This window comes from Lithobates pipiens, unplaced genomic scaffold, assembly GCF_037356315.1.
Source record: "Lithobates pipiens isolate NorthernLeopardFrog02 unplaced genomic scaffold, aLitPip1_a1.2 Scaffold_16, whole genome shotgun sequence".
In the NCBI taxonomy this organism is placed as follows: Eukaryota; Metazoa; Chordata; class Amphibia; order Anura; family Ranidae; genus Lithobates; species Lithobates pipiens.
In genome coordinates, this window is record NW_027507748.1 from 495,464,427 (window position 1) to 495,487,258 (window position 22,832).

The following is a 22,832-nucleotide window of genomic DNA, read 5'->3' on the forward strand; positions in this document are numbered from 1 at the left end:
CATCCCTTTTGTTTTAGATTTTTTTGGTTGTGTATGCTCAGTGAAGAGCTTTACTTCCATGTAATGTAAACCTTGTAGGACTCTGAAGTGTGCTTGTTATGTTTAAAGGTGAACTTACCCTTTAATAAATGAAAAAAATCCAACAGTTTGGGAAAAAAAATTTTTTTTTTAGTTTCTGTTATAAGCTGAAGGGCGGCACTGATTATCAATGTAAATGAAGTACTCACTGTGCACTGTGAGATCAACTCTCCTTTCCTGACACAGTGTTTCTGTGCGAGGAAAGGAGAGCCAATAACCAGCTGCGAATGGACACAGCTGATCACATGGTAAAGGGCCACTGTTATTGGCACTTTACCCCGAACTGTGATCCACTGTGTCCAAGAAACACCATGATTACAGACTAGGGATGAGCTCAGGCGTGTTCGCATGGAACACGTACAGAGCCCCCCAGGAAGTCGGCGCAGCGCTGCGCTAATCACAGGCAGTGAGACATTGCCCCGATGTGCGACTGCAGAGATCGGGCAATGTCTCACTGCTTGTGATTAGGGCAGCGCTGCGCCGACTTCCTGGCAGGCTCTGCACGTGTTCCATGCGAACATGCCTGAGCTCATCCCTGTTACAGACACATCCCGGTGCACCCCAGGGGGCGCAAAGAAATCTCATTCTCGGGAAGACATCCAGGGATGCTTTCCCAGAACTGGAGAGAGTGTTGTAGCCGTATAACAGCTATAAAGGGGTGATTAAAGGATTAACTAGGGTTATTTTTTTATAAATCCTCTTCCCCAAGTGCCCCTTGTCTACCAACCCACTCCTGGGGTGTCTACATCTCAGCCTGTAACAATGCAGTCTGGCATTAACATCCCATAGACTTTAATGTAGGGACGTTTTTGACCCATTTTTGGGACCATTGTCAGTTATACAGCAATCACTGCTATATAAATGCAGTGATTCCTGTGTAAATGACACTGGCAGTGAAGGGGTTAACCAGTGGGTGGCAGTGTAGGGGTTAAGTGTTCCTAGGGGTGTGTTACTAACTGTGGGGGGGTTGGGCTTTAATTTAGTGAACACCGATCTCTGCTCCAATCACATGGTTGCTAGGCAGAATGGAGAAATTCTGTTTACAACAGCATTTCTCCATTCATATTATGCATATTAAAGTGCATATTCAGATAATTCCTCAGTGACCCCCAGGTCACCAGAACTAGTGTCCCCATTGGAAGATTTCCCCTCTATTACTTTTCCGGGGACAACCCAAAATGTGGGATTTTTATTTGGGCTACTTTCACTCTGAGGCGCTTTACAGGCCTGTAAAGTACCTGTAAAGCGCCTCTCCTGTCATTCCAGTGTGAAAGCCTGAGTGCTTTCACACTGGAGCGGTGCACTGGGAAGTTAGAAAAAGTCCTGCAAGCAGCGTCTTTGGGGCACTTTAGGAGTGGTGTATACAATGGGCAGCGCTGCCTGCAAAGCGCTTCAGCAGTGGCACTACAAGGGTGCTTTTAACCCTTTATTTGGCCTTTAGCGGGGGTTAAAAGCACCCCGCTATTGGCCGAAAAGCAAAGCAAAAACGACGCTAAAGTGCCGTTGAAACTAGTGGTGGTTTACTGCCGACTCCCCCACCGCCTCAGTTTGAAAGTGCCCTTACTGTACTTTCACTTTCAATGATAATGATAAACATGATAAATAGATAAGGTGAATCTCCTTAACGGAGGCACAGACAGTAATAAAAACTGACAGGGGTTCTAACCCCTCTCCACTCTATCCAAAACAACAACAACAAAAAGATTTGCCTTTAGTTATACTTTAAAAGTACATTAGCAATACAGTTCAATTTGAACAGAGTCCATATACTCACCCTAACTACAACTCAGTGGCTTTCCAGGCATCATACCTCTACCAGGCAGTAGTTAATTCTGACGTTTTCCATGTCTTGTTCTTTTGCAGAAACCCAGTACCTCCTCCACACGAGTCACAGCATGTCTTGCCCAAAAAGTAGGTGAAAGACCAGGGAACCCCAAACCCAGCCTTATTTTTATCACTGATGAGCAGGCTGGATCTAAAAAGCCTGGGAACTGAGATACATGCGTTAACTCTTTCCTTTCTCAGCCTGGGGCAGCCACTAACTATTTAATACACCTGTAGGCAACTTTGCTGACCATATAATATCAGGTCAAACCTTAAGAGTTTCAATTTGTATGCAATCAAGCAGGCCCTTGTACTACATGGTTTTAGTATGAAAATCTGAAGACTAAAATCTGCAGAAAATCTAATAGTGTGTATGGGGTCTTAGATGGCAGCTTCCTTGGCTGAAAAGGATAGGAGGGGGAGGGTTTAGTTCTGCTTTAAAGCGGAGGTCCACCCTAAAGTGGACCTTCCGCTCATCGGAACCCTCCCCCCCTCCGGTGCCACAATCGGCACCTTTCAGGGGGGAGGGGGGTGCAGTTACCTGGATAATCCAGGTAACTGCACCCACTTCCGGGATAGCTCTCTGCGGAAAGGGGCGTAACTTACGCCCCTTTCCGCAAGTGCCCGCCCCTTCCCGCAAGTGCCCCGCTGCCTGCTGGGAAACACACTGATCCCAGAGGCAGCGGGGACCGTCCTCATTGCGCAGCGCGGCTCGCGCATGCGCAGTAGGGAACCGGGAAATGAAGCCGAAAGGCTCCATTTCCTGATTCCCATACCCAAGATGGCGGCGGCAGCACTCGAGTGTCGATCTAGAGATCGGCTTCGGGTGCCGACATCGCGGGCGCGCTGGACAGGTAAGTGTCACTATTTTAAAAGTCAGCAGCTGCAGTATTTGTAGCTGCTGGCTTTTAAAAAAAAAAAAAAAACGCGGAGTCCCGGTGGACTCCCGCTTTAAGGGAGTTTGCAGTATGCAGGGCTAATAGCAACATGTGTAGTGCTAAAAATATTGTTCTGGCAAAATACAGGATGTGGGTTTGCTTAATGAGTAAGATTTCCCACTTAATGATCAGAGTACTTTTTGCAAATTGGCACTGTGCTACTTTAACTGGTAATTGTGCTGTCATGCAGTGATGTACTCAAATAACATTTTTGTCCTTTTTTTCCCACAATCAGAGCTTTCTTTTGGTGGTATTTTATCACCTCTGGGATTTTTATTTTTGTGATATAAATGAACAAAAAGACTGATAATTTAGAAAAACATGATATTTTCTACTTTTTGTTATTAAAAAAACCCAATGAACTCAATTTTAGTCATACTTTTAGGTCAAAATGTATTCAACCACATGTCTTGGGTAAAAAAAAAAAAAATCAATAAGCGTATTTTTGTTGGTTTGCGCAAATGTTATAGCGTCTACAAACCAGGGTACATTTTCTGGAATTTACGCAGCTTTTAGTTTATGACTGCCTATCTAATTTCTTGAGGTGCTAAAATGGCAGGGCAGTGCAAACGCTCCCCCCCCCCTCCCCCAAATGACCCAATTTTCGAAAGTAGTCACCCAAAGGAAATTCCCAAAGGGAATTGCTGAGAGGCATGTTGAGCCCATTGAATATATATTTTTTTGTCACAAGTGATTGAAAAATTTAAAAAAAAAATGTATTTTTAATTTTTTTGCACAAAGTTGTCATTAAATGATATATTGCTCACACATGCCATGCATATATGTTGAATTGCACCCAAAAATACATTTTGTTGCTTCTCCTGAGTAGGAGGATACCACATCTGTGAGACTTATTGGGAGCCTAGCCACGTACAGGACCCCAAAAACCAATCACCACATTCAGAATTTCTAAGGGCGTAAATTTTTGATTTTACTCCTCACTACCTATCAGTCAGAGGCCATGAAATGCCAATATAGCACAAAACCCCCCAAATTACCCCATTTTGGAAAGTATACACCTCAAGCTATTTGCTGAGAGGCATGTTGAGTACATGGAATATTTTATATTTTGCCACAAGTTTCAGCAAAATGGCAAAAAAAAAATGTTATAAATATTTTTTTTCACAAAGTTGTCACTAAATGATATTTCTCATTTGTTCATTGACAGACACAGCGCTTCCTTAGTCAGAACCATAGGGTTATATCGCCCCTACAGGAGTAGGACACTAGGCAGAAAAAAGACTTGGCTACGCCCATGGGCAGTCCTAGGTGTTTTAACCCCCCTCTCTGCTATAGGCCTTCATTTTTTTTCTGCCCAGTCAGGAGTAAGGACCTAGTTCCCTGCTGGGATCTCTGGTCCTGGCAATTTTTTGTTTTTGCTTTTTAGGCCGGGTTCACACTATAGCGATGCGGGAACGCCGCAAATCCGTGGCGTTTTCCCGCATCGCACACCTCCCGCCGGCAGTTCACACTGCCCTATGCAGACGGCTGGGAGTGTCAATGTTATGTTAATGACACCCCCAGATCCGTCCGCAAATCGCAGTGCGATCTGCCGACTCGCACAGGAATCGGATCGCATGGTGTGAACCCCCATGCGATCCGATTCTGTTGCGGACCCAAAAAAGGGTCCCATGCGAGTTTGCTGCGGGAGCGCTGCGAATTCAGCCATACTATCTGTATGGCTGTACTCGCATTGCTACGGAGATCGGATGTGATTTGCTGTGCGAATCACATCCGGATCTCCCCCCGCAGCAGTGTGAACCCAGCCTTAAGCTACTTTTTTTTTTCTCTTGGAATTTTTCCTGTGAGATCTACAATCAACTGCCGGACTGGACGACAGGCTGGACACTAAGTTCCAGTGGTCTCCTCAGTCTGGCCAGCGAGCGCGCGCAGACCGCAGCTACGCGCTAGATTGGCCACGATATAGCCCCACTGGACGGGGGCTGGCCCTGGGAGTTAAACATCTCACAAGGTCGCATACAACTAGGTCTTGGCCTGTGTCGCAGCATTCCTCATGGCTGATAGCCCCCCCACTTCGTGGCAAGGAGGATCTGTCTGGGAGCGTTAACTGCGCACTCCCTGGGGCGGTAAGTAAGGGGCCCCCTCCTCTCCTACCCTGGAGTGGTGTGGGGCACGTGTACTCCCTGGGGTGGTCGGTCCCTCTGGGGTTCTCCTCCACATCCCCCCCCTCCGGGTTAGGCCCAGGCCCCTGGCTTAGGTGCTTAGGACATTCTGTCCAACCCCCCTCCCCTCCAGGGTTACCACTATGGGGGGTACACCTTGGCACCTGGAAAAAAGAAAACCTGCCACTCCAGGTGAGATAAGGAAGCCTAATGATCCAGCAGGTGCTTGCCTCCGCACACAATAAAATTAGAAGAAATGGCCACACACCACTGTAGATCAAAATACTCTTTATTTGGACATCCCAAAAATTACAGGCATCAGAATGCTAGGTAGATGCGTTTTGCACACTTCACCTGCGCTTTGTCATTAGGTCTAATGACTAAGCACAGGTGAAGTGTGTGCGAAACGCATGCAGAACAGTTGACAGAATGCCTTGTTCTGGCCCTCTGCATTCTAAGACTGGAAAAATTGCAACAATGGCAGGCAGTTGCCTCAGTCGGCTAGTGTTGGTCCACAGGGTGGTCCCTTCAGCAGGACATGTTTAAATGGATATGTCTCCGATGGGGCACTCCTGAGGTAGACCTGTTGGCTTAACGGAATGGTACTGAGGTTTCTGGCAAGGTCACATGCTCCTCTGGTGGACACTGCAGATGCTCTGGTGGCCCCGTAGGGCCAGTATAGTCAGATCTATGCCTCTCCTCCTCTCAAGATTCTGCCGTGGCTTTTGAGCAGGATCAAGGCCACAGTGAATCTGGTCATTCTAGTGGGCCCGGATGGTCTTGTCGGTCTTGGTATGCTGACCTGGTGCGCTTGGTCGCTGACGTCCCTTGGCGACTGCCTCTCAGGGAGGTTCTACTGTCACAAGGGCTGATCTTCCATCCTGCTTCAGTCGCTGGTTTTTGAAGGCCTGGCTGTTATGAGCCAGGTGCTGAAGTTATGATGCTGCTGAAAGCTAGGAAGCCTTCCTCTGGGAAGATTTGCCATGGATAGCATGCATATCCTGGTGTGAGGCGCTTGCCATTTACCCTCGTTCTTTCTGAGTGGCTTGGATTTCGACCTTCCTTCACGGGGGGGGGGGGGGGGGGGTTAAACAGAACTTGGCCTAGAGTACCATCAAGGGTCTGATGTCAGTGTCCCCTGGTCTTGCACTCCCTGGTGCATACTCTTAAGGGGTTTGACATCTGCCTCCACTGGTGCGGTCGCTTCTACCGCCGTGGAATCTACTCTATGTGGGTTCGGTTCTACAAGAGCCTCCCTTTTAAAATATTCGGGAGGTTCTTCTGCTTGCCCTGTCCCAGAAGGTGGCTTTTTTGGTTGCTATCACCTCTGCTCGCAGAGTGTCAGAACTGTAGGCCTTACCATGTCATACTTAACTGGTGATCCACAAAGATGAAGTGGTTCTTCGCCTTTGTCTGTGGTTCCCTCCTCCGATTCCTTTTTTTTTGTATAATCAGTATTTATTTGCAGAATAACAAAAATAGAAACATTAAAACAAGACAAGTCCAATAAATCATAAAAGTGCAAAACCCAGCAGCTACTTAGAGCCGTATAGAAGTAGTTTCAACAGTGCATAGGTTGAACAGGGACACATACACAAAGTGGGAGATTTCTGAGATAGGGAGACTGTCGTGGGTTCACTTGGAATGGGCAGCCATGTGGCAACAGGGAGGTTTCTGGGATGGGAAGAGTCTGGTAGGTGTTGAGACTGATCTACTGGCTCCCTACCCCCAAGATCGATTGTAGGGTATGCTGGCACCAAAGATATACTGGGAATGTGGTCCAAGACCCGCAGCTGGGGCAGAGGGGGGGGGGCCAACAGCCTCCAGCTAACCACCCTCTACCCCCTGCGTGTCAGGGAAACCTCGTAGCCACAACAGGGGTCCAGCCAGGACGTCCAAACTCTTCAATAACAATAGTATTCCACCCGAAGGTTCTAGGACTAAAAAAGGTCAGAGTCTGCCACCAATCCAACTCGAGTTTACCAAGCTCCCATGACATTCGATCAAAGGAGAAGTTTAAGATAGAAGGAAAAAGGAAGGAGGAAGGAAAAAGGAAAGAGAACACGAGGTATGAAGAGGGGATTAACTGGTTATGCAGTGGACTAAAGAAGAGAGGGTGTATTTGGGGGAAGGTAGGGAGGGAGAAGGGGGGGGAGTGTGGAGGGGACAGATAGAGTAGGTCAAATTACCTGAGCGTTGAATTCAAGTGTTTTTTCTTTGTCTGCACCGAGCACATCACATCCGAGTATAGGGTTCTGCGAACAGCAATCCCTCTCTACGGTCTCCTAGGGGGCGACCCAGTCACCCCTCGAGCCCTGGCCAGCCTGAGGGCTTTAAGTGTAGGATTTGCCAGTTCTAGCAGTGCCATATCCAGGCTAGAGGGTACCTGGTTAGGGTCTAAAGCGTATTCAGTCCAGGGCATCCAGATATTGTGAAATTGGCCTTCAAGACCCTTACAGGTTGCTACCCAGTTCTCTGCCTCTCTCACTGCATTCACCCCCCTGCACCACTCTTCCCGAGTGGGAATTCCAGGCTTTTTCCAATAAATTGGAACCAGGCGCCTTGCTGCATTCAGCAGATGAGCCAGCAAATTTTTTTTGTATACACTGAGTGGGATCGGGGGAACCTGCAGAAGAAAGTGTATCAGTGAGAGGGGAACCTCTATCCCTGTCACTGTTTTTTCTTGACCCTGTATGTCTTCCCAGAAGGGCTGGATTAGGGGGCATTCCCACCATGTGTGAATTAATGTTCCACGGTGCCCACACCCTCTCCAGCATAGCTCCAACGTGAAGGGGTAGATACAGGCCAGATCTGCTGGCACCCTGTAGCAACGTGACAGAAGTTTAAAGTTGGTCTCTTGAGTTTTGGAGTCCATGGAGCACGAGTGGGTGAGAAAATATAGGTGGGATAGCTGCGTCTCTGTGAATGTTATCCCTAAGTCAGTCTCCCAGCGCCTAATATAGGCAGGGGTAGTCTGGGAACCAGCTGAACCCAAAAGCTGGTATAGTTCAGAGACCAAGTGCGGTGTTGGCTCATCCGCGATAAAAATACGTTCAAATGGAGTGAGGGTCGAGTGGTCTCTAATAGTGTGACCATGTACCTGAAAGAAGTGGTGTAGTTATCTGTATCTTCAAAAGTTCATCCGTGAACCCTGGCTTCCTACGGGCAAGGCTTCGTACCTCAAAAGCCTGCCATCCTTCATGGGTTTCCCACAACTGGCGTTTCCATCATCTACCCATGTCTCGAAGAAAGCCATCTGTTCGCCCGGTGGAAACCACAGGAAGCCTCCCAGTGGGGCCAGCGGGGACATAGGGGGGAGCCAGCTTCAGGAGCGGATTTATCCTGTCCCAGACCGATAGCACATGGGTCGTCAAGGGGGAGGTCATCTCCGAAAGGCCCCTATGTTCCCGAGGCAACCAAGGCACGTAAGACAAATTTCTGCCAGCCAGACATTTCTCTACAGCAGTGAAGGCTAACCTTGGCACCCCAGATGTTTTGGAACTACATTTCCCATGATGCTCATGTACTATGTAGAGTAGTTGAGCATCATGGGAAATGTAATTCCAAAACATCTGGGGTGCCAAGGTTTGCCATCACTGCTCTAGAAGGACCCAAAGCTTTGTTCGAGAGTGGAAACGCCAGTCAAAATTTTTCTGGAGGGCTATGGCTTGGTAGTACTGTCTAATGTCTGGAACCCCAAGGCCACCCCTCCACTTCAGACTACGTAGTACCCGCAGAGCTATCCTAGGTTTGTGTGCGTTCCAGATAAAGCGAGATAGCAGACTGCATAGGCGATCAAAGAAGTCTGGGTAAGGGGATCAGTAGCATCTGTAAACAGAAAAGTATGCGGGGCAGGACGTTCATCTTTATAATGTTCACCCGACCTAGCCATGTAAATGCCGTCTCTGTCCATTGCGAGAGGTCTCTCTTAATCATGGTTAGCAAAGGGGGATAATTAGCGGTATATAGGGTATCAAAGCGGTTTGTAAGTTGCACTCCTAAGTATCGTAGGGACGATGTAGTCCAGACAAAGGGGAAGGCCGCTTTAAGGGTCGCTGTCAGGTGAGGGGCTAAGTGGATGGGGAGTATTTCCAACTTTGAGAAGTTGATCTTAAAATTGGAGAGTTCAGTTCCTTCATCAGATTTGGCAGAGAGAGCAGGGGGTCTGAGAGGTGAAACAGTACATCGTCGGCATAAGCCGAGAGTTTGTGCTCCGTATTACCCACCTGGAGGCCCTTAATATCGGGGCTGACTCGCACCGTGGGGAGAAGTGGCTCCAGCACCAGTGCAAACAAGAAGGGTGAAAGGGGGCACCCCTGCCTCGTGCCATTCCTAATGGGGAATCGGGCCGACAGGGTCCCGTTAACCTTGACCTGAGCCCATGGTGTGGAATATAGAGCTGCGATCGCAGTCATCATTCGCGGGCCTAGCCGTATTGACAGAAACACCTCCGTCAAGTAGGACCAATCTATGCGGTCAAAGGCCTTTTCTGCGTCTGTTGATAAAATAATATACGGTTGTGGAACCGGATGGGAGCGAGCCCAGTGTATGAGGTGTAGGGATGGCCGAACGGTTCGCCCGGCGGTCGTTTCGCGGCAAATTTCGGCTGTTCGCCATCCGCCCGATCGGCGGACTATTGCCACAGTTTGCCCGGCGGACTTCCATGTTTACTGTGTAAAAGAACTTTGACCTATGATGACACATCCATCATGGGGTACAGGACAGCCCATTGAGACATTACAGCACATGGACACTTGGACATTCCCCCTAACTTATAATTAGACCCGATCCGGCGGCCATTCTACATTCTTTCGTATGTCACTATAGGGAGAGGTTGCTGTGTGGAGCAGGGAGAGACTGCAGTGACCCAAATCGCTAGCTATTTGGTCCACAAAAGTTCTTTTCAGGACTGGTATAGGTGTTAGGTGTAGTTCAGGATATAGGTTTGAGGCACTGCTGTGCTACTGATTTTTGCAGCAGCCTGTCTTTTGTCAGTGTAGAGAGAGGGACAGGACGCTGTGTGCTGCAGGGACAGTCAGTTTAAATCATTAACTGTTACTATTAGGTCCACAAAAGTGCTATTCAAGTTATTGTTCCAGCAGCCTCTGTTTTGTCAGTTTAAATAGGGACAGGCAGGAAGCTGTGTGTGAGGCAGTGAGGGACAGTCAATTTAATCAGTAGCTGTTACTATTAGGTCCACAAAGGTTCTTTTCAGGACTGGTATGGTAATAGGCTTGTACACGTATAATATTCTTTCTTCCAAATATAGAAAGAATATTATACTTGACTTCTGCCCTTCTGCTGCAGTAGTCCTTTATCAGTATAGGGACTGAGGTACAGTCTGCTAATCATTCACAACCTACTTGTTCCACAAAGGTCCTTATAATGACTGGTAAGGTATAGGGTACTACAGTACATAGGGTTGAGTGAGGTACAGTCTGCTATTCCTTAAGGACTGGTATAGGTCCACAATACATAGGGTTGAGGTGCACTACTGCTGACTGCTGCCCTTCTGCTGCAGTAGTCCTTTATCAGTATAGGGACTGAGGTACAGTCTGCTAATCATTTACAACCTACTTGTTCCACAAAGGTCCTTATAAGGACTGGTAAGGTATAGGGTACTACAGTACATAGGGTTGAGTGAGGTACAGTCTGCTATTCCTTAAGGACTGGTATAGGTCCACAATACATAGGGTTGAGGTGCACCACTGCTGACTGCAGCCCTATACTGCAGCAGTCCTTTATCAGTATAGGGACTGAGAGTTTTGTCACAGGGCCTTTTAAAAAATGACAGGCAGAGGAAGAGGCAGGCCCTTGCGCAGGGGTGGAGGTAGCAACAACCGCCACTCAGCAGTCTGACGACAGTACCCAGATCAGCCCAAGGAGGAGGTTGGTCCCCGGTGTTGCTGCCTACTCCGAGATCTCTATTTATAGCGGTGGGGAAGGTGACGTCGATGATGACGTGTCTAGTGATGTCACGTGGGTGCCCACAAGAGAGGAAGAGGAGGGGAGTTCAGAGGGAGATATGGACCAGCAGATAGGGAGGAGAAGCAGGAATAACTTACATTGCACAGGAGGGACAAAGCAGACTGCAAATGTATCAGGAGCGAGTCATCGACCATGTACGGTCACATCTGGCGCTCCCAGGACGCCGGCACATGGCTCCGCAGTGTGGGCTTTTTTTAACGTGTCCACTGCTGACAATAGCGTTGCCATCTGCAATCTTTGCAGTCAACGCATTAGTCACGGTAAGCCCAACACTCACCTAGGGACGACCGCCTTAAGAAGGCACATGAGCAGCCATCACCGAGCCCAGTGGGAGCAACGGAACACACAAAGCCACACTCCAGGCTCTCACCGTCCAGCCTCGTCTTCTACTTCTCCTTCTCCTCTCTCCTCACAATTGTCCTCCACTCCACCTTCCATCACGCCAAGCTCACGTTTTTCTGCAAAAAGGCAGGCTTCCGTGGGCCTAATGTTCGAGCGTAAAAAAATGATGACGCCGGATAATCCTCTTGCCCAACGGTTGACGGCTGGCTTGTCAGAACTCATAGCCCGCCAACTACTGCCATATAAACTGGTGGACTCGGAGGCCTTTCGCAAATTTGTGGCCATTGGAACACCACAGAAGGGCATCCCAAAGCTATATGGCCATGTTCAGCGGCAAGTGAATGTATCTCTGGCACACAGTGTCGGTGCCAAGATACATCTGACCACAGACACGTGGTCTAGCAAACAGGTATATCACTTTTACTGCCCACTGGGTGAACCTTCTGACGGCCATCAAGCATGTAACCCGTGGCACCCGTGTAGATTTGGTTTGCCCGCCACGGATTGCATGCAGGCCTGGCTCTTCTTCTCCTCCTCCTCCATCCTCCTCCCTCTCCTCCTCAGCTGACTCCTCCTTTTCCGCTGCTAGCGTCATTCCCTGCGCTGCCCAAGCTCCCCAGAACCTATTCGACATGCCAGGTGAGACGTTGCCATGCCGTGCTGCGTCTGTTGTGCCTGGAAGCCAAGAACCACACTGGCCCGGCACTCATTTCTGCTTTGCGTTCACAGGCAGATCAGTGGCTAAGACCGCTTAATTTGACAGTTTGTAAAGTGGTGTGTGACAACGGTGCCAATCTGCTTAGCGCATTGAAACATGCCAAAATGACGCACGTGCCATGCATGGCACACGTCTTAAACTTGGTCGTGCAGCGATTCGTTGTCAAATACCCTGGGGTCCAGGACATCTTGCGGCAGGCAAGGAAAATCTCGGCCCATTTCAGAAGATCTTACACGGCCATGGCTCGCCTTGCTGACATTCAGCGGCCGGTCAGACGTCTTATTTGCGATTGGCCGACGCGATGGAACTCAACCTTCTATATGCTTGATAGGCTGCTCCAGCAGAAACGTGCAGTTAACGTCTACCTGTATGAATTCTGCGGCAGAACAGGTTCTGGGGAGCTGGGTTTTTTTTCACTGCGCCAGTGGCTGCTCATGCGCGACGCATGCAGACTTCTGCGGCCATTTGATGAGATCACCAAACTGGTCAGTTGCAGACATGGCGCCATCAGTGACATGGTACCTTATGCCTTCTTTATGGAGCGTGCATTGCGTTGTGTCATTGATCAAGCTGTGGAGGAGCAGGAGTGGGAATATGAGGAAGTCGCAATGCTGGATGAATTCCCAGGGGGGGCTACTCTATCTGAGACAAGTGAACAACAGGTGTCTGAAGAGGAGTCAGAGGAGGATGGTGCCGGGGCGGATGAGGAGGAGCAAGAAGAGCATGCTTTAAACCTTTCTGGGATCCCTGTTGTTGTGCGTGGATGGGGAGAGGAGAATGAAGAGGACGACATTATCCTGGATGATGAGCAGGAGCCAGGCCACCGCACCGCTTCCAATTTAGTGCAAATGGGGGCCTTCATGCTCCAGTGTTTTACCAGGGACCCCCGTATAAAAAACATAAGGGTCAAGGACCAGTACTGGGTGGCAACGTACTTAGACCCCCGGTACAAACACAAAAATTTTACCGCTGTCACAGAGGGCTGTCAGAATGGAGCACTTCCAGGCCTTGCTTCGCGAAATGCTGCATTCTGCTTTTGCGTGCGCTGGCAGAGGAGCAATTCCCACTCCCAGAGAAGGAGTTGCGGGTACCAATCCAACAGCGCCTGCAAGAAGAGGCCGGTTTGAAGATGTGTTGGTGACTTCTGATATGAGGTCATTCTTTCAGCCGACCCATCGACAGGTGTCATCCGGATCCAGCATCAGGGAACGCCTAGACCGTCAGGTGTCCGACTACATCGGGTTAACGGCCGATGTGGACGCTCTGAGGAGAGATGAACCCCTGGACTACTGGGTGGGCAGGCTTGACCTCTGGCCAGAGCTTGCCCAATTTGCAATCGAACTGTTGGCTTGCCCCTCGTCCAGTGTCCTGTCAGAAAGGACGTTCAGCGCAGCAGGGGGGATTGTGACTGATAAGTGTACTCGCCTAGTTTACGACAGTGTTAACTACCTCACATTTCTAAAAATGAATGAGGCATGGATCTCGGAGGAATTCAACACATGCGACCAGTAGACCATGTATATGTCTATAAACAATTTTTTTAATCGAGCACACAGACCTTCTTTCTTCATTTGGCTCACTTCCTTGTCCAAAAAAAGCACACCGTACTATATGCCCGTACCCTCCTGTTTGAAGAGGTTGAGCGGTGTCACGATCAGGGGTCAGGCTCGAAGACCAATTGCTATAGCAGTTGCAGGATTACCACTAACCAGCAGGATAGGAACACAGGCCGTCACCCTGGCAGAAGACACAGGCTCACCTGAGGTGCGGAGTCTAAGTACTAACCGGTTTTCACCAGAGCTCCAGATGGTAGAGATGGATTTAGCTGCGTGTTAGTACCAGGTCGCGGTCCTCAGGATCGCCCCACCAGGAGGTGAGCAAGCCGGGGTTCAGTAGCGGATGAGCAGGTAAGGATCAAACAGAAGCGTGGTCAGTAAGCAAGCCAAAAGGTCGGTAACGAGTTGTTGCAGATTGGGATCAGGCAGAAGCGTAGTCGTGGAAAAAGCCAAGGGTCGATAACGAGCAGTAGCAAATATAAGCGGCAGCAGAGAAGACGGGAGCAAGATACAGGCTGGAGATAGCACAATATTCTGGCAAGGAGGAAGTGCAGAGACATGCCTTATATCAGGAAGTTCATGGGAGGAGCAAAGAGTTCAAGGTTCAGCTGAAATCAAGGTACAAGGCAGGGTTGTCAAAAGGATCTGACAAGAAACTGTCCAGCATCTCAGATAGCTCAGAGAGAAGATTCATTGCCAGACACAGCTGAGGTCCCAGGTTCAAGTCCAGGTCCTGACAAGCGGTGTCATATTTCTATTGGGGCTGCTTATTATGAGGGGCTCCCACCATCCCTGTGCTGTGCTGACCTCCTCCTGGGGCTGTACCTCTGCTGTGCATTTTATGAGGGGCTCCCACCACCCCTGTGCTATGCTCATTATGAGGGGCTCCCACCATCCCTGTGCTGTGCTGGCTTCCTCCTGGGGCTGCTTACGGTGCAGGTGTCAGTGCTGTATATCACGGTGCTGGTGTCAGTGCTGTATATCATGGTGCTGGTGTGAGTGCGCCAACTGTCGGACAGAAAATGGGATTGAATGGTTTTGCGGAAGTGTTTAAGGAATGTGTAGGAGTGTGGGGGTCTCGCATGGGATGTGTCTAGCTGAGGGTCAGGGCTTACGTTAAAGTTGCCTCCTATAATCAGGAAGCCTTCTCTAAAATCTGCTAAATAGTCCAGCGTGCTATCAATGAAGGTGAGTTGATCGGCGTTGGGAGTGTAAATTGTCGCAAATGTATATATTTGTCCAGCTATACTACCCTTCAAAAAAACATACCTCCCTTGGGGATCTACCTTGTGATCGGAGGGTTGAAAGGGGCACGACTTGTGTATGCCTATGGCCGTTCCACTCGACTTAGGTGTTGGGGAAGTGCTTATGAACCACTGGTTAAAAAGGTGGGTGGATAGTTTAGGTAACGACTTTGATGTAAAGTGAGTCTCCTGGAGGAAGATCACCTGTGTCTTCAGCTGTTTCAGTTCCCCCCACAGTTTACTACGCTTATGAGGGGAGCAAAGACCCCTAACGTTGTATGTGCTCACCTGTAGTGTAGCCATAGGTAGGAATAAGGTTGTGCCGTGTTCGTAAGCTGGTGGTGCGCTCGGTGCAGATGATAGAATGGCAGGATTGACCTAGAGAGGGAGGAGTCAGAAAAGAAAGAGCAGAGAGGGAGAGAAAAGGAGGGAGAGGCATATATAAAACATATCCATTGGAACAAGGTGGCCATGGCCACCAAAGTTTAGAAAACAACTGAGGCCGCGTACACATGGGCGGATTGTCTGGCCAACTAAGTTCGTCAGACAATCCGACAGACAGTCCGTCCTACTTTTGAATGAACGGACTTGACCACACACGATGAACAGACAGTCCGCTGAAAGCTTGCGAGATGACGTGTACAGCACGTACGACGGGACTAGAAATACGACGTCCAATACACTGCAATGCAACCTTCGGCCGTGTAAATCTTTCTGAGCATGCGCCATACTTAGTCCGTCCAACTAGCCTACTCACGAGCGGACTGTCCGCTGAAACCAAGTTTGGACGGACTGTATTACGGAAATTCCGAAAGACTTAGTCCGCCAGACTGTCCGCTGAAAAAGTCCGCTGAAGCCCACACACGAGCGGATTGTCCGCTGAAACACGTTTCAGCGGACTAAGTTGGACGGACAATCCTCTCGTGTGTACGCGGCCTAAGAGTCGTGCCAGGGTCCCCTCCCCACAAGGGGGGGGGACCCGGGGCCATAACCCAAGATCCCAATAAGGATCAAAACCCATAAAAAGAAAAAATGGGTATCCTACGAGGGGTATGTGGAACCACGGAGCGAAGAGGGAAGGGGGTCTCCGTCTCCATCCACCACATCTAATATGGTGCGGAAGAGGAGAGGGAAAAAATAGAAGAGGTGTAAAGGGCTAAGGTGCATCTGGTCCCCCCAAAAAAAGGGGGAGAGAGAAAAAAGACAAAAACAACAAAAAAAAAACAACTAGTGCCAGGGGGAAGCCCTATTTATGGCAATCAAAAATCTTCAGAGCTCGATAGTGTTTCATTAACAAGAAAGGGCATGTTTCTTAGGTTCCCAAGGGGACAAGGTCCATGGAGGGGTCCATAGATTGCCTCCTGCAGTTCCTTCTGCAGTGCTGACTTCTGGCGGGTTTCCACGGTTGTGGTGCTGGCAATCTGACAGTTGCAAAGTCCGAGGAGCCCCTCCAGTCAGGAAAGTCCACCCGTTCCAGTTCCAAGGAGGCTAAAAAGTGTGGGAGGTCGTCTTTAGTGCGGAGAGTCACAGTTCTGCCTTCTTTGGTGACCTGGAGGGCAAAGGAAAACCCCCACCGATATGACAAGCCTGCATCTTGAATGGCAGTCAGAATGGGGCCCAATGCCCTACGTTGCATGAGGGTGCGTCTAGAAATGTCCTGGTAGAAAGCCAGATGCGCTCTGTCAAAGTCAAAATAGGGTTTTCCCCTCATTTTCTGCATAATGCGATCATTAAGTGTATACTTATGCAATTTGCAGATGATGTCTCTCGGGTTATTCACATCTTGAGAGGGGGGTTTCAGGGCCCTATGTGCACGGTCAATTTCAACAGTAGCGGTAGCAGGCAGACCAAGTATCTCTTTAAAGACACCCTCTAGGGTGGGAATAATGTCCCTAGCACCGGTGGCCTCATGGAGGTCTCGGATCCTGATGTTAGCTCTGCGACTGCGATTCTCTGTGTCATCCAACTGGCAAAGCAAAGCCTCAATCTGATGGCCTTGCGTGTCGCATTTGTCCTGCAGCATGGACATAACAGGGAGGGCCTCCTCAAACCTCAGTTCCAGGGATTCCAACCTACCCCCCAGGTGTGCTGTGTCAGTCTTAAGCTGAGCAGTGTCCTCTTTAAAAGCTCTTTCCACTCTGTCGGCAAAGCGCTCCAGGTCAGCCTTGGTGGGTAGGGACAGAATATGGCGCCTGATGTCAGCATCAGCCAGGGGGTCTGGGTCATCTGAGGCCTCTTACATTAATGCGGGGGACCCCGGTGAGGTCAGGGGAGCCGAATAACTTACCGACCGAGGGGAAGGTATAGGTGATGTGTCCTGTCGGTTTAATTTTGTGGCTGTGGACGGCGCGGCCAGCGCCATTTTGGAGGCCTCCCAGCCTTTCCCCTCCTGCCCCGGGAAAAAGTTATCCAGCTAGGCTTGCCGCGATCCTTCCTTTCCGTGGCGGCTGGGAGGATGTCCAGTGCCTGTGGGACATGTCTGCCAGCAGATGGGGAAGATCTCACCCTCCTAGCGCTGATAATGTGCAGCGGTGAGACGGAGCTGAGGAGACACGTGTCTTCACTCCTTCATAGTCAGGCCACGCCCCCCTCTGATTCCTTTTGATTAAGGACACTGTATTGCCTTCCCTGTGTCCCAGATCAAAATGTCCTAAGCGATTTACATTACATGCCCTGGATGTGTTCAGGCAATTCGGGATTTGGCAGTCACAGGGCCTTTTCGGAGATCAGACTCCCTGTTTGTGATCACGGACAGGCCAAAAGGGGGCTGTCTGGTTCTTCTGCGACCTTTCTAGATGGCTCAGACAGACGATGACTCGTCTCTGGTCTATTCTATCAGGGGTTGGGTTCCTCCTTTCCCCGTACATTCTACTTGGCTGCTTATTGCCTCTGAGGCCTTCCATCATCAGGCATCAGCTGCTCTGGTGTTCAAGGCGGCCACTTGGTAGTAGGTGTACACTTTCACAAAATTCTGGCATCTAAGGATGCTTCTTTTGGCCACAAGGTGTTGCAGGCTACTGTTTAGAGGGTCTATTACCTCTTGAAGGGGTATTGTTCAGGTTGGGCTCCAGTTTGTTTCTGTGTTGAGCTCCTATTACCTGGTTGGCTCTCGTGTTAGCCTCTGGATTTTTTGTTGTCCCACCCTCATGTTTGGCACTGCTTTGGGACATCCCTATGGTTCTGAATAAGGAAGCGCTGTGTCTGTCAATAAACGAATGAGAAAACAGGATTTTTGACTTACCATAAAATCAGTTTCTCTTAGCTCATTGACAGACACAACACCCACCCCTCTATGGAGTTTTTAATGCTTCTGACACTGCTTAGGACAAAACTGAAGGCCTATAGCAGAGAGGGGGGGTGTATATTACCTAGGACTGCCCATGGGCATAGCCAAGTATTTTTAGTGTCCTACTCCTATAGGGGGCGATATAACCCTATGGTTCTGAATAAGGAAGCGCTGTGTCTGTCCATTAATTCAGAGAAACGGATTTTACAGTAAGTCGAAAATCCTATTATTGCTCAAACATGCCATGGGTATATGTGAAATTACAAACAAATAGCAAAATACATTCTGCTGCTTTTCCCGAGTACGGGAATACCACATGTGTGAGACTTTTTGGCAGTCTAGCATACAGGACCCCGGAGACCAATCACTGCCTTCAGGCTTTCTAAGGGAGTACATTTTTTATTTCACTCCTCACGACCTATCACAGTTTTGGAGGCCTTGAAATGTCACGATAGCACAACCCCCTACCTACTCCCCCAAATGACCCCATTTTGGAAAGTAGACACCCCAAGCTATTTGCTGAGAGGCATGTTGAGTATTTTGCAGATCTCGTTTTTTTGGCACAAAGTTTTGAAAATTGAAAAAAATAAATCCTTTTCTTTCTTCTCACACATGTGGTATCCCTGTACTCAGGAGAAGCAGCAGAATGTATTTTGGGGTGTAATTTCACAAATACCCATGCCATGTGGGAGCAATATATCAAATATATCATTTAGTGACAATTCTGTGTAAAAAATAAATAAATAAATAGAAAATAATTTTCCCAAAACTTGGGGCAAAATATTAAATATTCCATGGACTCAACATGCCTCTCAGAAAATAGCTTGCGGCATCTACTTTCCAAAAAAGGGGTCATTTGGGGTTGTTTTGAACTGTCCTGGCATTTTAGAATCATCCACTCAGACAGGGGTGCTTTATTTTTATTTTTTGTTTTAATTATTCATTTTGCTTTTTATTTTATTTTTACACCGTCCCTTTCATTTTTTAACATTTTTTTTTTTTTCCTCAAAAAGATTTTTTATTCGTACATAACACAAACAGGTACACAGCACATTACATGGATAAACAAAAGCAACGTCCTTGACTTTGCGGTATATTGATAAGGTCTATAAACAGTTATACATGGCTGATTAGGCAAGAACAAATAGAATACAGAATGTACTGAGCCTAAGAAATCAGGAAACAGAGAAAACTAACATATGAACTACCAGCAATTACATAAATTCAAGAGGCTTTGGGCTAATAGCAGTGTGTGGATAGGAAACAATGAACAGGGGGACCCCCCCCATCGGGCCCTTCCAAGGACCGACGAGGATCAGGGGACTTGCCTCTAGGAGTATTAAGAAGTAAAAACATAAAGAGCCTCCTAGTATCTTTGGTACACAGAGGTGGGGGACCTCAGTGTTGGGTAGTGTGCCAATGGGATAAGGTATGTTTATGAGGGGTGTAAGGAAGGAGTAAAGAAAGGATGAAATTAGAGGGGTGGGTACAGAAGGGAAGGAAGGGCCAGGAGGGGCCGAAGTAGGGCTAAGGGGGGATGGTGAAGGATCAGAGGGGGGATTGAAGGGATAGGGGGGGAGGTCGCTCCTCTCCCCAACCCCAGCCCACCACACAGCCAGTACCAGAATTCACCTTGGGTAATTAATGTGGAAAACAAGACTTGTATCTGTCTGTGGACTTAAAGTGCGTCCAGCATGCCCATGTGGCGGAAAATTTCTGCGTGCGGTCTTGAGAAATAGAGATTAGCTCTTCTATCTCTTCGATTTTAGCAACTCTTGTCAACCAATCTCTGATAGTAGGAATCTGGGAGGAGCGCCAAAGCGCAGGGATGCAAAGTCTTGCTGCATTGACCATATGCATGGCCAGGGACTTGTGATATGTTCGTCTGGGAAGAGAGGTGTGGTGGAGGAGGTATTGACCAGCAGTGAAATCTAGTGTGTAGGTGGTGACATGCGATATTATGGAATGTACCTCTTTCCAAAATGGTTGGAGCTTAGCGCAATCCCACCATATGTGGAGCATAGAGCCTTCGCCATTGTTACATCTCCAACAGACATTTGGGACTGAGGGAGAGAATTTATGAAGTCGGGAGGGGGTCCTGTACCATTTTGTGATTATTTTGTAGCCATTTTCTTGAATGGCAACATTCATTGACCCTTTATGTGCGTACGTGGAAATGGCACTCCAGTCTTCCTCTGTAAACTGTATATGTAAGTCTCTACCCCATGATGCTTTGGAGGATTCCGTCTGTGGGGATCGTGTTTTGTCTTGTAGGATAGAGTAAAGTAGGGATATGAGGTGTCTTTGTGGCATGGTCTGGGCGTGAAGGGATTCGAATGGAGTAAGTCGTCTTGTCCAGTCGTCTGTATGGGACTTGGAAGTGAAAAAATGCACCAATTGTCTGTAAGTCCAGAAAGGAAATTCCCCTGTGCGAGACATGGATTTAAGGGCGTCATAGGATTGAAGTCGTCCTCTGTGGAAAAAGTGCTGTGCTAAGACATCAGCATGTGGCCATTCCTTTGAAAGGAATGTTGCCGATTCACCGGGCAGAAAATCTGGGTTTCCCCTCAGAGGTGTCAATGGGCCTAGGTATGAGGAGATCTGGTGAGAGGTTACCGCTTTCTTGAAAGCTAGCAGGGATGTGTGGATGAGCGGATGCGTCTTGACGGAGACGGGCCAATGTGGCTGTATGAGCCAAGGGAGGGTGTGTAAGGGGTAAGTCGAAAAGGAGCCTTCCAAGTCCACCCATATCTTAGCCATCCTATGGAATTTCCAATCCAACAGTCTTGTTAGATGGCACGCTAAATAATAATTATAGAGATCAGGAAGGGCTATGCCGCCATTGGTTTTAGGACAAGTCAGGCGAGAATATTTAATGCGTGGGGCACTCCCTTTCCAGATAAAAGCGGAGCATAGCTTCTTGTAAGTCAAGAAGAAGGATGGAGGGATATGGATTGGGATCGTCTGGAGGAGGTACAGAATGCGCGGGAGAATTATCATTTTAATTAGCGCAGAACGGCCAAACCAGGATACATTAAGGTTGGACCAATTTTTCAAGTCTGTTTGGATTTTTGCTAGGGTTGTCAGGAAGTTATGGGCATAGAGCTCAGTCAGGTCCTTGGTTATTTGAATGCCAAGATAAGTTATAGCATCTCTCTTCCAGTGAAAGGGGAAGGACGCTTGGCAATGGGAAACCTCCTGAGGGGGTAATGAAATGTTGAGGGCGTGGGATTTGGAGTAGTTGATTTTAAGATTGGATATAGAACCAAAATCCTTAATGTCCTTTAATAGGTTAGGTAAAGATGTCCGGGGCGATTGCAGAGACAACTGAATATCGTCCGCAAACGCGGCTATTTTGTATTCTGTGCGATTAATAACGACCCCTTGGACGTCTGTATTGGTTCGTAGTTTATTGAGAAAGGGTTCTAACGTAAGGACAAATATTAGGGGGGAGAGAGGGCAGCCCTGCCGGGTGCCGTTACGTATGGAGAAGGCGTTTGACAGGAGGCCGTTGGCCTTCACCCTTGCAGAGGGGTTGGTATATAGGGCGTTAATATAGGCAAGCATACGGGAGGGGAGGCCAATGGTCCTCAGAACCTCCCGCATATAATCCCAGGCCACCCTGTCAAACGCCTTCTCCGCGTCAAGTGAAAGAAAAAATCCCTCTGTCCTATTCGTGGAAAGCCAGTGTTGAATGTTTAGCGTTCGAATAGTGTTGTCCCTGGCCTCCCTCCCCGGGACAAACCCCACCTGGTCAGGGGAGACGAGGCCAGGGACAAGTGGTGAAAGTCTATTCACGATCATCTTGGCATAGAGCTTAATATCTACGTTCAGTAGAGAGATAGGCCTGTAGTTAGAGACCTGGGATGGGTCCTTCCCCTCTTTAGGGATAACGGCTATGTGGGCTGCCAGCATATCCCCTGCAGAGGTGGATGGGTCTGTAAGGGAATTCAGGGTTGTCAGGAGCCGGGGGGAGAGAGTCTCGGCGAAGTTCTTGTAATAAGCAAGGGGAAAGCCATCAGGACCCGGGCTTTTGCCTGCTTTCATTTGCTTTATAGCGAGGGACAATTCCTCAGGGGAGAGTGGATGGTCCAAGGTCGCGGCCTGCTGTGGGGTAATTGACTGGGGACTATATTGGGCCAGGAATTCCCTAATGCGCGTTAAACGGTCAGGTGCGTCAGGGGGCCCTACGTTAGGGTCCGGTAGATTATAGAGTGCAGAGTAGAAGTTCTCAAAGTGAGCCGCTATGTCTTCATTTTTGGAAAGGAGTGAGCCCTGGCCGTCTCGAAGGGTGTGAATCAAGGACGGAGCCTTGGTCGTTTGAATCGTACGGGCCAGTAGCCTCCCACTTTTATTACCGTGTTCATAGAACACTTTTTGTTGGAGGACATATCTACGTCTAGTGCGTTTACCCAATTCATCCAATAAGGAGGACCGTGCGGACAGGAGTTCTTGTAAGGTAGCTTGCGAGGACGAATGCTTATGTGTCGTTTCAAGTCTCTGGATTGTGCTAATAAGGGACGAGATCCTTTCTTGATGTTGTCTTTTTGACTTCGCAGTCATAGAGATGAGCTCACCCCTCAAAACGCACTTATGCGCTTCCCAAATTGAGATAGGTGAGACATCAGGGGAAATGTTCTCCTGAAAGTACAGGCGAATCCTGGTCTCTAAGTTTTGAACGTTTGCCGGGTCTTTTAAAAGAGAGGGGTTCATCCGCCAGGTTTTGGTTACATGT